At 49.4% G+C, this 15318-nt stretch overlaps 1 protein-coding gene across 4 annotated transcripts in view; it reads right to left on the bottom strand.

Annotated features, from left to right (window-relative positions):
• The window catches only part of LOC119464480 (uncharacterized), a 187757-nt gene that overhangs the window by 69105 nt on the left and 103334 nt on the right, over positions 1 to 15318 (bottom strand). The window contains exon 1 of one of the 4 annotated variants that reach the window (XM_049656115.1): positions 14439 to 14654. The exons of the other annotated variants lie outside the window; for them this stretch is intronic. The gene's annotated coding sequence lies outside the window, so the exon portion shown is untranslated. Of the gene's footprint in view, positions 1 to 14438; positions 14655 to 15318 lie in introns of those variants that run through there. 4 annotated transcript variants of the gene reach the window in all.

Raw genomic sequence — 15318 nt, 5'->3', positions numbered from 1 at the left:
GGCCGCCCGCCTACTGTTCATGGAGCCAAGTTGTGCGGGCGCTGTTAACATACTACTCTCAGAAAAGCCACCATGCTTGCTCTGGTTTGTCAGCAAGCTTTGTCTAGATTCCAGTAAGTATTAATAGAAACTGTAGCACGAATATATAGCGGAAAAAAAACTTTTTTAGCTTCCTTCATGTTCTTTAAGCAAACATCTCACAAACCAAGAAACATATGCCTGAAACCTAAGTTGTTACTATCTTTGCTGTTGATGAATAGCGCGATATGTTGACGAGGTTTAGAGGTTAGCGTTCTTTTTCAAGGAGAAAAAGCCGGCAGATCCCACGCCCTGTGGGAATCGATGTTATGCGAAGCAGTGTGCAGGGAGCCTGCCAAGTTAACGAAATGACCATGAGAGCACTAAGACGTAGGCGGCTCTTTCATGACATACATGACATGCATGTCATGACATTCATGTCATGAGTCCTAAGGAGTCCCTTTAGCTACACCTAAGATACCTTAAGGTGAAAGCCTTAGTCATGCTCATGACTATGACTTCTACTACCTTCCTTTAAGTCTCCTTCACCCACGTCCGAACCCGTTTGAGTGGTTTTTGAGTGTTATTTTTTTCGCTGAGTCATGCTCATGACTGACTTCTACCACCATCCTTTAACGTTTCCTTCACTTAGTACCGACGTCCGAACCCATTTCAATGGTTTTTGAGTGTTAATCTTTTTTTGCCGAGTAATTGTCATTTTTGCTCAGTCACGGTCATGACTATGACTTCGAGCAACAACATTAGCCTTTTCCTTCACCTAGTACCCCTTCCGAACCCATTCCATTGGTTTTTCAATGCTAATCTTTTTTCGCTGAGTCATTCTCATTTTCGCTGAGTCATGCTCATGACTATGACTTCTACCATCATCCCTTAGTGTTTCCTTCACTTAATACCCACGTCCGAGCCCATTTCAGTGGTTTTTGAGTGTTCATGTTTTTCGCTGGGTCATTGTCATGACCTACTTGACACGCATGTCATGACATTTATGTCATGACCTATAACTTATGTTCATCATACACTCCTGTCATACTATGCCAATTTTGGTACATACCAAGTTAACGAAACGACCATGAGAGCACAAAGTTGTAGGCGGCTAGATAGATAGATATATAAGATAGATATATAAAATAGATAGATAAGATGGATAGATAAATAGATAGATAGATGGATATAGATAGATAGATATAGAGAGATAGATAGATAGATATAGATAGATAGATGGATAGATAGATACTGTCAATGTAGCAAATGTTCGCCAAGAAATGCTTCGCATTTAAAAGGGCCGACGCAAGCGCTGACGTCGACGAAGGGACGATACGAGCGGTACGTGTGCCTGTATGCCATTTCTGTCAGTGTCACTGTTCCTTGCGCTGCCACCACTGGCTGCTACACATTCATGTGCATTTACGTGAACCAGATGGAAGCGGGTCGAGTCGGCTTGTCGCGCTCGGATCAAACTGTCGAGTTTAGGCTGGCTCAGTCGGGCTGAGGCAGCCCGATCCCTTTGCAGCGCGCATGTAACCGCGGACGGGTCGGACCAGCCAGCGCCGAGATTTGCGCGGTATCATTGAGACGTCAGCGTTCTTATGCGCCAGCAGCGAGAACGGCATCGGAGCAAGGCAAAGACAAGCACTGTGTGCAGTGGAAACTCATGCATATAACCACGGGGGCCACGAAATGGAGCTTTTGAAGGTACGACTACGGGAACCAGAAGCCCTGTTCGAACGCGCTGGTGGTTCCGGCTCGACGCAGCGCGTCGCCGTTGTCCCAGACCCGTCCACGGCGAGTTCACGTGAACGCTGTCACGTCGGGTTCGGTCAGCTCGATTTCCGTGTCGACCTTCTCGCGTCGTGTTCATGCGAACCTAGCCATTCACAACGCAATTCAACTCCCTGGTTCCTATTCTTGAGCAGTACGTTGGTGGTTCCGTGTAGTGGATGACGGTCCTCAGTGTAGGTCCGAATAATGGAGCGGATCCAAATAATCGGGCCTCTGAAAAATACGGGTCGCCGACTGTGCATTCGTATTCTATCGAAACCAGTTGTGAAACTGGACGTAAGCAGGTGTCGAAGCTCGGCATCTATACTGCACGCCTCCTCTTCAGCGTCCGTGAGCGACAGAGTAGACCTGGGAGTTCCCCAAGGCTGCTCAGTTTTCGTGAGACCAGCTATGAAACTAGGGGGACGTGGATCCCCGGGCGGCGGCGCCTGCTTCATTTTTGGTTCTTTTTTTTTTTTCACAAGCTGCGTACGCACCTGCGCGTGCGCAGAGGCAAAGAGAGGCCAGCGACCAGTCAAAGGACTCCGCCGCGCCCGGCGTGGACCGCCGGACTTGCTCCAAGACGGGTCGGAAACTGCTAGACAGACAGGGGAGGGGGACGTCTGGGCCATCATCCTCCTCGCCCTCACATGTGCGCGAACGTCAAGAGGGGGAGAAGTTAAAAGGAGGAGGAGGAGGAGGAGGAGGAGGCGCGACCTGCTAGGCTAGCATCACATGCGGCCGTCACACCTCGTGTGGGCCTGCCGCATGACTCAGTGGCGGAGGGCCCCACCTCCAGCGAAGACGCATCCTTAACCCAGATAGATCGATGAACCGCTCCCCGTCTCACAGGTGGGGTCGCGCGCTGCTGACCGGGACACGGCGGTGTGGGGGCAACACCGCGTCTTCGACGTTTTCACTCTTCATTTGCGAGGTAGTCGCCGCCGCCGCCGCCGCCTTTAGCGAGCGGGCAGGAAATGGGTTTGGCGATTGACTCGCCAGCGGTGAGAATAACAGAAGAGGATGTACCCACTCCCCCTTGACAGTTGCCGCGTTGTGTGGCCTCGGCTTGCGCAAGGCGAGGAAACGATTAGAATTTTAAGCGCACGAGCCACTTGATGACTCCTGCGTTTCTTCCAGGTCTGCAAGCGTACGAAGACGTGTCGATTCTGAGGCGTTCGGCTATACCGAATATGCGGTGAACGCTGGCCATCCGTTATGGTTGGCACGGCCCGAGAAAATCTACTCAATAAATACAATAATTTCACACAGAAAAAAAAAGGACGTTGAGCGTGCAATGGGCCGCCAGTTTCATGTTACCCTCGACGTACAGGATGAGCCATTCCTGAATGTAACGCTTATTTCATAAAAACAACGTAATTAACATATGCACGCATAATCGAATTCGTACGAAAACAATGCTTGATGTGACGCCGAAGGCTGACCTATAATGGTTACAGAGTGGTAACCGAAAGTTGTCCGCGAGTATAGTCTGTAGTAACTCGCAAGCCTTTAAACATAGCGAATTCGGTAACATGTGTCATACTTTTCTTAATCACATCGAATAAAAACGTACGGTGCGGAAAACGCGAACTCGGGGTTGTCACGCTGCGATATTGCGGGACAAAGACATTCTCATGGCGTAGCTCAATTAAACAACGACTCAGTCTGGTCTCCTAGTGTGCTTCCTTGTTCGTAATTACTGATCAAGGCAAGATGTGTAAGGGTGTGGGAATAGCTATTTTCGATACTGACCCGAATAAAAATCGAATAGCGTCAGAAGCGGATCGAATGAAATACCTTTAAAGAAATATTTTTTCGAATAATAAACAGACTTTCTCACCGTTGATCTTCACACCCAAGTAGATCAACAACGTTATAGCAAATTTCTGTCATTACACTGCACCGTTACGAAGCATTCTCTATTAAAAAGTACAAACGGTGGATTTAGGAGCAAGCAAACAGATTATCCGCATACTCGGGGCTCATTGTTGAATTGGAATTACAGCGCTTTAGCTGGTAAAGTCCGGCTCACCGACTGACATATAACGCGCTTCTCTACATAATTTATCGACTTAAACATGCCTACCATGGCCGCCGGGACCGAAATTAGACCGGAGTTCGCGATTTGACTAATTCGAAAACTATACGAAAAAATGTTGAAATTTACAAATAGTGGCATTTCCCTTCGAAGACCGAATCGAATGCGGCATTATTCGATTCGTTACGCCGAAGTTTCGTATATTCGCGCGTCCTTAAAGAAACGTGCGTACGATTACTTCCATTCGCGATACGCCAGGAACCGTCTCGCTTGAGCAGCGCTAAGTGGTCCAGCAATCAGGACCACGGACGAACGCGCAAGCGACGCGTGGCTGATCGAGACAGGGCCCTGCGTGGTCTAAAAAACTTGCACAGGCGTTACAGGCTCGACGTGGTTTAGAAGTTCATTCACGTAGTACAACCGGAACGGACTGTTTGGATTAAGGCACGCACGGAACGACTTCCGGATGCGTGTATTAACACGTCAATCATTCGGCCATGGACGTAAGACGTGCTCGAGAAATGTGTACGCGGAAGGTGCACGGAGTTGGCCTAACCGTGTCAGCATGTCCTTCGCGGCCTGCTGGAGTCGGCGATGTCAGCGTCGAGCTATATACGTCAGAAGATAAAGGCGTCAAGCGGCTCTGTTTGTTTAAGAGACACTATAAAGGATGGTTAGGTTGATCTGCGTTAGTAAATTACGCTTCTTGCGATATCGAAGTGAGCGCTTGCCCCGAGAAAGAAGACTTGCTAAGCTATAGAAAACACAAAAGTACAATTGAAAAGTGGGCCAGGTTCTCTCGCAGCCAATCGCCGTGGCGTAATGGAATTCGACGGCGTCTACTCGTTGTCGATTGTCTTGTCGATTGCTCATCGGTAAACAAGCACTGCATAGCATTTTAAAGGGCCTAAAGAATCAAGCTAGTAAGTTCTGAGAATTTTTCAAGCGTTCAAAAGCCGAAGTAAGAGAAAATACAAAAAAAAAAAATGATGGCGTCGCTCTGGATAAACCTCCTTCCCCTTTTCGGACTCGGGAGCACTTAGGTAATCGCCATCTCCAACAATATTCAACGTTTTATCGACAAATAAATGTAAATAATGCCACGAAACGATGCCCGCCTAACCTTATTCGTGTTTCTCTCTATGGTCAGCTAAGCAGGAGAATAGATAAGATTCTCGAGCTGTCAATCAGGCCCACGATGGCTGGATGTTTTCAAGCGGCAATGACTGGTGCCGAAAGTGACTTTAGTGGTTCCATATGGCATGGTGTTCCACTAAACGCTTGTAAATGTACAACAGGTCTACTCGGAATCAAAGCCGTAATCAGAGACTTCCAGCAGCGAACACAAAACTCTTTTTGAAACGGTTCGCTCACGTCACAACGTGAAGTATGCAACGCCGCTCGCTACGTTCGTTCATATATCTGAGTTACCGACATGAACAGTACGTCTCGAACTTGCAACCGCCAAGGTATTTAGCGTGCGCTACTCCTTCAATGTGGCCCCCTTTGCAACGTCGTTTATATATCAATGTCCTCGGTAGGAACAACGGCGCATGGCATATCCCGGCGACAAACTGCCACTCAAAAAGAAGTAACCAGCCATCACCCAAGTGCACGTTTCGGTAAAGACCGCTTCTCTCGCCGTGTTTAGCGAGCTGACCGCCGCCACGGACCACGACACGGAAGTACGCCGTGGTCACGCATTTCACTTCCGGTTAGCACGACGCGAGGCGGACTGAGGACGCAGAGACGCCGCTCAGTGTTGCATGGCCCCGCGTGGACACGATGTGACCGCGCAACCTCTGCGCCGAAGCTTTTCATGGGGCTCGAGCGCATCGCTCGGCTGTTGGACCCTCTCCTGCATCCTATGGCGGTCCCATGCCCGGGCGCGGACTCGACGAAGCCTGCAGTCGCGAACTGAACGCGAAACGTGCGTGTGTCCCTCGAAGCCGCGACCGAACCCTGGGACGATGCGTAACCCTACAATAATTGTGATGATGATGCCGCAACACTCGGGGTGGGTTAGCCCAGGCAAGGGGCTTGGCCAGTATAGTTGTTCTGCCTGAGTATCTTTTACACTCACGGACAATACTAAAAAAATATATATGGAGTTTTACGTGCCAAAACCACGTTCCGATTATGAGGCACGCCGAAGTGGAGGACCCCGGAATAATTTGGACCACCTGGGGTTCCTTAGCGTGCACCTAAATCTAACTACACGGGTGTTTTCGCATTTCGCCCCCATCGAAATGCGGCCGCCGTGGCCGGGATTCGATCAAGCGACCTCGTGCTTCGCAGCGCAACGCCTACAGCCACTAAGCAACCACGGCGGGTAGACAATACTAGAACACCGTCCCCATCGATCATCGGCTCAGAAAGCAGTGAAGGCACTTGTGTGCTTCCTGAGAACGTCTGGTTTGTACGAGCGCCTTCGACTCTGTAGTACTGTCCATGCACGTCTCTATACACCCTCTCCCCCTTTTTTCTCTTCCCCTTCTCCCTTCCCCCAGCGTGGGGTAGCCAACCGGACTCTTGACTGGTTAACATCTCTGCCTTCCTTATATCCCTCTATCTCTCACTCTCTCTTAGCACGGGTGTAAATTTCACCAAATGTTTATCAACTCGGTTTTTTTTTTTTTTTATGGAGGAAGGCGTTCAATTAACAGGAGTAGAATTAATTCGGTTACTACGACCCCGTTCTTTCAGGAACACAACGTATTTAAAGACCACGTGCAAATGACCCTTCCGTAGACCTCTATGAAGGCTAAGACATTTATAAGGTGCACATGCTGGTATACTGTACGTTGCCTGCTATTTGCATTCAAGCGGGCACATTGCGCTTTTTAATGCGTTAACGTTACGAGTGTCTAAGTGAAAATCAATATATATAGAGTAGGTGGTCCGGACCACCGTCAATTGGTCGAAGAGGCAGAACGTGTGTCGAGTGAGCTCCTGAACAACACTTTCCAATGTCGTGAACGCGGAAAATCGCCGTCGACTTTCTTTTTTCTCTTTTTTTTTTGCCTTTATGGTATTTATAACTTTCCCTTTGGTTATATTGTCGCCTCCTCCATAGCGGAAAGCTGCCACGTCCATTCGGCCAACGTTATCATTATAAGCGCAATTAAAAAGCAATGGAACGAAAAATGTTACGTGTATAACGTCAAGAGACGGGAAGAGAGCGGTGTGGATCAGAGAGCAAACTCTGGAATATTGGATATTCTAGTTGACATTAGGAAGAAAAAAAAATGAGGCTGGGCAGGCCAGGTAATGCATATATAGGACAGATAACCAGTGCGCCATTATAGAGTTTCAGAATGGTTACCAAGGGAAGGGAAATGGCAGGAAATAGGAGGGGCGATAAAAGTGGGAAATTTGGGACGCAAGTTGATAAAACTGGGACGCAAGTTGGGATCAGCTAGCGCAAGACAGGGGTGATTGGAGATCGCTGGGAGTGGCCTTCGTACTACATGTGGACAAAAGCTGATGATCAGCATCATCATAATATTAATCAAAAATTAGAGTATTCCACAGCTGGAATAAAGAAACTAGGCGAGATGCATGATTTGCATGCATAATTGCAAATGGCGCCAAGATACACAGGAGCAACAAAACCAGACATAAAATCGCGCATTTCTGTTCCCGGTCTTGTTACACGTCCTGCGTGTCTTGCGCCATTTATAATTATGCTTCCGCGGGTGGAAACAAATACAGCTTGTCCTTCTAATAGGTTATATTACTTTTAATCATGCACGCCGCACAGTCTGCCGCGGTTCGTTTCGCTAGCGCTGTGATTAAGAAACTCCCGTTTCATCTCGCAAGACACCGTACTCTTCGCGGGGAAAGGGAAACCCGAGGGCGTTGCAGGCGTTGCAACGTCCACTATACCGCGTGACACATCAGTCGTCGTCTGCGCCTCTTGCTGTCGTCTGGTGCTTCTTGCAAGAAGCAGACGACAGCGAGCAAGAGTGCGCCGTCACCCGACCCCACAACAGAGAGCATTTGTCTCGGCCACTTTCAATGGCGTTGCAGCATCCTGCGCACGCGCTTTCGAAACGCGCCACGTGCGCCTCTATTGTTTCCACCGCGTTAAACAGTTGCTCCGGGGCCACCGCGTGGGCTACGCTCCGTCTCGACAGTTTCCCATGGCGCTGGAGAAAAAACCGCAGACTTCGCCAGTAAACAACCGGCACAAAAAATTCACGGGGCCTCTTATGTTATCCCCAAGACGACTTGAAGGTGAAAGCCCAAGTGCCGATGCATTAAAGACGGACACATGGCATACACATCCCGCTCAATTCACTTAGTCTACTTCGCTTAGCCATCCCTTTCAAGTCGCTTAGTCATATCCCTTAAGTCGCTTAGTCATCTCCCTTAATTCACTTAGTCGACTTCACTTAATCACCATCTTCATTAGCTTACGGTCATCCTCTTCATTCGCTTAGTCATGCTCTTAAATCGCTTAGGCATCCACTTCATTCGCTTTATCATCCATCTTCCTTGCTTACGGGGGTATGAGCCATTGATGACAGTTTTTGTACTTTTCGTGTCGTCAACGCGTTTTCGCTCAATTACATTGACGGTCGACTGAACTATGAGACATATAAGGCTTTCGCCTAAATGAAGGACGTTCCCATGACACCGTATCTATATTATATAGCTGTAGGGCCACAACAAAAAACACGGGACGCCAAGAATAACCTCTTGGCCTAATGTCGAGAAACTTTCAATGACGATTTCATTGCCTAGAATAGAAGCTGAGGCCGCGCAAAGTAGCAACGTGTTACACGTTAACGCAGACGCAGAGAATTGTGAATTTCGCTAAGAAGGAATGCAAGAGAGCTCAGTTGCAAGTGAAGCTCAGTACACGCTGTGTTCAGCGAGAGATTACACACCCTTCAAGCAGAAAGCTTATGGAGCGTATCGACGATTCTGCATGTCACTCCAACCAGAGCACTCAGCAATAACGAACAAGTCAGAGCCCTTTCACAGCTGTCCAAGTTATGCGCTACAAAGGACACTATCTATATATCCACTGAACTTGGGTAATGTTGCTGCTCGACGAAGTTTCGGAATTTATTCCAGGAATGGGCGCAGTTCGTGCCGACTCTCCCGATGAGATACTTCGGTGTTAATCTGGCAGAAAGAATGTTTCAGCAAAATATAAATAGTTGCAGTTGCGGTGACGGTGTTGCGACGGGCACATGGTTAACCTGGCCATGCAATGGGTCTGGCAGTCTGGGCTGGCCAATTATAGTGCAGCTGAGTACAACATCGTTCAGCCACTTACGGCAGTTTCGTAAGCGAAATTCATGGCGCAGGGTTAAACATTTACAAAGTTAAACAATAATTGCGCACGCACTAGAAGGAAAAGAGAAATTTTTACAGCCCATGCCCCCCGCACAGATGGTAAACCAGCGAAGCTGAAATTTGAGGCCCCGGTATGAGCCACACGTGATCTTTCTCTCTCTCTCTCTTTCTTGTCCCTGGCTCATACCCGCATATATGCGGGTATGCGCCACACGTGATTTTATTATCGTTAATCGTGACGTAACTGACGAGCATGTGATGTTATTGATGTCATGACCTGTCAGTCATGTTAGTCATAGATTCGCACCCTCCCATGCCAATTTCGGTATATGCCAAGTGAACGAGACGCGAGTTTTCGATAGGTCTTTTTCCACAGGAGGGTTTCTGTGGTCGGACCACCAGTGTTTCAGCCTAGGCATATACAGCTTCACGCTTCGCGGTAAAAAAACCCGCGAGGTACTGCGCTTACAGAGGTTTGAAATGACCAGACGAAAACGCGAGCTTCAAGCCACGCGCACAACTGACACAACAACAAAAGCTGACACGAGGACTAGGAAGCGAAAACGCCGACGCTTTTTCGGAGGCACACGCCATTCAACGACGCATGCAGCGACATCCGTACACATAGACCAGAGGGAAAGCAGCCCTCATCTTCCCAGTGTTGACCCATTCGTCGCGCGTCTCAAAAGCGGAAGGCGGTCACAGCTTTGTGCGCATGCGTCTGGTAGACCGTCCGCGTATTCCCCCCTCCACTTTTTTTTCTCCGCCGCTTCTTGGAGCCAATTGGGAGGGACCGTTAAATTCGGCTCCTCAAAGCTAATAGACGTCAGCAGACAAGATGTAAAAAACGTAGCACGCTGCTACCCAGAAGGGGGGTACAGTGCACATCCTGGCCTACGAAGCTGGGCTGGCGGCTGAACGGGAAAAGTCACTTTGCCGAGTTTCTTTCGGTCGAAGCAGACGACAGAAGGCAATTTGGGTGCCTGTCGTCTGCTGGACGACCCCGTTTGCAGACGACGCGATTTGGAAACCAGCGGGCAGAAGGAATGACAAAAAGGCCAGGAAAGTTCGCGAGGGAAACCGAAACTGGAGGAACGGAGCTATAAATAGAGAGAAAAAAAAAGAAAAGGTCACTCAGTCGTCCCATCACGCTGTCTGTAACACTCGTGAAGAACTGTAATGCTAGCAAAATGAGCTGTGTACCGGGCACCGACATGTTCGCAGTAGGCGATAGTGTTAGTGCAGCTTGCAGACAATTCGTCGATCCTGTGAATAGCAGCACACGATGCTATTAAGGCATAGTCACCTCGACCGCGAAAATGTGAAGCAAAATTAGTAAGCGCGTAGACGAATTCAGTAGCACGAGTGGCAGCAGACGACCGTGTGCGACTGCGTCGGCGAGTAGCTATTAATGGTTATGGCTTAAGGCAATGGTCATTCACACTAGGCGGACACGACGCCGATACTGGCCCGCCGACTGTTGGCGACGGCAGCTTTACAGGACGGAATAGGCTGTGGCCAACGTGTTAAAGGAAAGAAAACAGCTGTCGCTCAACAGTCGGCAGACCAAAATCGGCGTCGTGTCGTCCTAGTGTGAACGAGCCTTTACTCCCATTCTGTTTGCGTCGTCCTCATAATGACCACGAGATCATCAACATCGGTATCGTAATACTTTCTCTTCACTCCCAGCCTCCATTTGCGACCTGCTGAGGCCACACCTTGAACCCAAAATCACCGAGGCGCCAAGTTTTGATCTGTACATGCAAAGCTACCAGCCCTTAAAAAAGAAGAATAAAAGCACACGCACGACGAGTCGCAACACGGCAACTGGCTCGCAAGCTCCGCTCAGTACCAGCGGCTTGCACGACAGTACACGCTTCACCCCATGGCTTCGAAACGACCCATCGGCAAGAGGGAGCCCGCAAACGCCCCACGACAAAGGTCACGAATGAAATTGAAGGACGACTAGCAACAGACGACATAGAGGAAAAAACAACAAAAGAATACAGGCTTGCTTTTTATTAAGCAGCATCAAACAGACGACAGTTCGACGCGTTACCGCTACCACGAAGCCGGTCTGCGCAACTATAGGCAGAGACCCGCAAACTAAAGAAGCACACGCATACACTGCAGTCTCTCCTCCTCTCCCTCCAATTCACACGCTTCTGGCGCACCCCCGCTCCCTCGAGGCTTGTCAACACTTCATGGCCTAAATTGGCCCAACACGCCGGGGCCAAACAAGCTGCTATTACGGCCAGGGGAGGGCCTTCGGCGCACCGAATGCTGTTTGCCAGTGGCTGCAGTTGAAAAGCCCCTTCGCTCGTTCACTCAGTAACCGTCTTCTAGTCCTCGCATTCGCCAACCTCGGACACACTGCACACTCCTATACATGAGAGGAGGTCGTCGGAGGATACGAAACAAGCGCCTGCTTGGATCTTCCTGGCTACGCTTGGCTTCTTGGACCACTTGGCGACGAGCGATGACGACTCCTCTGGGGAAAAAAAAAAGAAGAAAAGGTGTTTCCAGCCGTCAAAGAATGTCAGCGCACGGTTTGTCGTCTTCCGAATGTTCGGCGCTCTCAGATGATCACTGAATTGGTTTGTTTTTTTTTTATTCGGGCGCAGTTGTCTGAAACGACTTCCTGTGCTCCAGCTATAGGACGCGCGTATCCCCGCCAATTGGGATGCTGAATCTTGGATAGGCTCACGGATTACAGATGAACCATTTTCTGTGCTACTTGCTATAAATAACGACTATAACCCGATCGTAGTCAAGCCTCTCCGGGCGCATTTCCCTGTCAAGGAAATGCGCCAATTGCTCGCCATGGGCCATCGACTTTGACCGACGTTACTGGACAGTGGATTCCACCTCGAAGGCCCTTCGTGCTTTTTGTTCGACCGCTGGTCATACTCGGGGAGAAGACAAACACGCGCTCGTCTTTTGTCCGAAATCTAGGGCACACAAAGGCCAGCACCCGCGAGGTCGCCATTAGGTTCGACGGTGGCGACCCAGTGTCGTTGAACACACGTGAAGGCTCGATAAAGCCGCCAATACACATTGATCGAGCGAAGCGGTATAGTTTCGTTGATGTCAGTTGAACTATTTCAGGCAACGCTTCTCGAGAATTCATTGGTATTGTTTCGGGCGATTCTCTGTACATCTGTGACGCCACCGTTTCTTCTGTGCGCAACGCGACTTCAAATCTTCACCCAAATGCTGTTTTACTCGAACTTCTTTCAACTGGCGGTGCTTCATTGACTTGTGTTTTAGTCGCAGAAACTGCAAAACGTGCTGTCCGTTTTCTTTGCCTTTTTTTTTATCTATATTGCATTGACTGCAAATGCCTGCTTGCGAAAACTGCTTTATTGCCGGAATGAGCTCATACTAGCCTCGTGTCATCTTCTAATCATTGAACAGTTAATTGGTTGGACAGAAGCCGCCTACAAAATAGCTGCCAACACTTCCGACTGCGTCCGAATAAGTCATGAACTCAAGCAGAGACAATTAGGTGCAACCCGCAGGTACTACGATGACGTGGTACAGCACTGTCGCCTCACAAAGAAACATCCAAGCCGATCACATTTGTATTGCAGAGATGTCCGCACCTCTTAAAGCGATTCCTGCGGTGCATTCAAGCTGCTTTCAGCTGTCGCTCATGAAGTGGCCGGATGTCTAAACCAGCGTCTGCTACATCTTATTACGAATATTTTTTGTCGTCTTTGGGACGAAAACGCGGACCTCACTTAAGACGGGGGCAGCGAGGGTGGGAGGCAGAAGGGGAGGAAATGAGAGGTCAGATGGGCCCATCTAAAGAAACGGGGTCACGGCGCGGATGTGCTGCCAGAAGTGATAAGTTCCAAAACACTGTCTGCATCCCCGCATGGTACTTTATTAAACGAGTCGCCGCTTAGTAACGCGTAGGCACTGCGAAAGTCAAAGTGTAACTGGGGAGAAACAAAATTTCTGGAGTATACCGTTAACGGTGAAGCCCCATCGGAAGCTATAGCGAAGCTTTCCGCAACGATGGGAAACGCCGTGAAGTCACTGAAAAGCCCATCTCAGCCACCGCTGCCGAAAGTGTTAGTTACGCAGAGAAAAAATAAGCACAGTTTTTTATAGCTGCCGTGCCGGTATACAGTGACTCGGGAAGGAAGGGGTAGCGTTTGCTTTTATCTGGAGAGACTTATTTAGACGGGCTATAAAAGGGTAATGGCATTTGCGATAGCGCGCCGAAAGTACACCTCGATTCGAGGATGCATTGCCGCTTCCAGGGTCCATAGGCCAGACGATAAACGGGAGGCCACCGACAGGGCGATAAATTTTGTAAGTGGTTTGTTGGAGGGTATACGAGGGCAGACTGCGCAGAAGTAAGCGGCCACTACAGACTGCTGCGGCAACTTTCAGTCGAGAGTCGCAGGCGTCATCGCCTGACGATAAGACCGTTTACGCACTTCCGTGTTGGGCGTAAGCTCCGCGCAATCGCGTACATTAACTCTCACCTTCCCATAAATAAATCGTCTTTCGAGACAGCCGAAACATGCAACATCCTGACGGCGTATAGCAAGTTTATTGAACGTTTCTTTGAGCGCTTTCGGGGAGCAGTTGTACGAATTATAGATGTCCTCCAGCTCGACCTAGAGAAGGTTTTGTTTTCTGTTGTGCACCTCGCATTCTGCTATAGCTTGAAATTCTCGCTCACCTGACGCCACCTGTAAATTGCAAAGGGATCACGCTACGACGTGCCGGAACTGCCACAGTGCAGGCCATCTGGTATCCACAATTTTAGGTGCTTTCTTATACCGTGTGTCCCAGATAACGCTAACCAAGCAGTGCCAAGAAAAATAATATTTAAAAACGCGGTGCAAGATACAATTATAAGACATACGGTGTTCGTTTGTCGTAGGTATGACGAACCGCAAGTCTTAAAATCGCATCTTGCACCCTGTTTTTCAACTCTTTTTCAATCTTATCTGGAACACACTATATATCGCGGGCTTTCAATGTGCTGCATAATTCTGAAAATGCACGTCAGGATATGTAGAGGTTCATAAATCATGAGCCTGGGCAACCGAGTGGCTGTCCGGAGCGGAGACCTTGAGAGTGTTCGCGGAATTTTATACCGCGACATTCAGCGGTCATTGACGCGCTTGATAAAGCGATACGCAGAAAATACAAGCTCACACATCGCGGCTGCAGAAAACCAAACGACAGAGAATGAAACTGACGACAAGCAAGGCGTCATTGTACACAAATACGCATGATCACACGCGTAACAGGGCGTTTCACTTACTCCCAGTTGCCGCGAAATCTGCCGGCCGTTGCTGAGCGACAAGTGAAATCCACACGATCACACAAAAGCCAGCAAACCATCTCAACCAGGTGCGACATATCCGTCTTCAACCACGGAAATCGCGCAGTTCCTTCACGCAGGCGCTCGCGCCGTCAGTCAAAGGGGCCGCGCCGCGGAGGGAAATCCCCGGACGGCTCGCACATGCGCGGTGGCGCTTGCGTCGCCACAGCGACGACGGCAAACTCACTTTCCTTCCGATTCTGAGGAGTGTACAATCGCTTAGAACTAAGATACGCAGCGGTACATGCACAGGAGAGGAGGGCACAGCTACCGCTCGCAGCAAAACACGAGGGTCGCGCGGATGACTCACAAACACGCCTCTTCGACGACGACGAAGATCGAGAGTGGCGAAGGCAGCCAGGCGCGAAGATAAAAACTTGCTCGCCGAGGTAGCAGAGGTCAATCGCGGCGTGGGCGGGGAAAGAAGCGCCGGACCCGACGTGCCTGCAGCCCTGAGTCAGAGTGGTGCAAGACCACGGAACCCTCCCCTCCATCCACTTAGCAAGCTCGTCAAAAGGGGAGAACGTGCATTAATGCAGGAAGTGGGGTGGACGCTTGAACCCGATCGCTATACGCAGTTGTACGCGTCAGCCATTGAGCTTCCTACAAAAACCACCAGAGGGAAAGTCTGGCGCTCGGATCGTTCCGCTACCACGGGAATGACGGGTGGTGCAGTCGAACCCGGATATATCGAACCCCCATATAACGAATTATTGGCTATAACGAACAGCGGTAAAATACGCTTGCAAGTTTTGTATAAACTTTTTTTTAATTTTATATATCGAATCACTTATACATGAATCTTTTTTGTAGATCCCCT

Source organism: Dermacentor silvarum, chromosome 9, assembly GCF_013339745.2.
Source record: "Dermacentor silvarum isolate Dsil-2018 chromosome 9, BIME_Dsil_1.4, whole genome shotgun sequence".
Lineage (NCBI taxonomy): Eukaryota > Metazoa > Arthropoda > Arachnida > Ixodida > Ixodidae > Dermacentor > Dermacentor silvarum.
The sequence above is the reverse complement of the archived record's forward strand: the minus strand, read 5'-3'. Positions and strand labels throughout refer to the sequence as shown.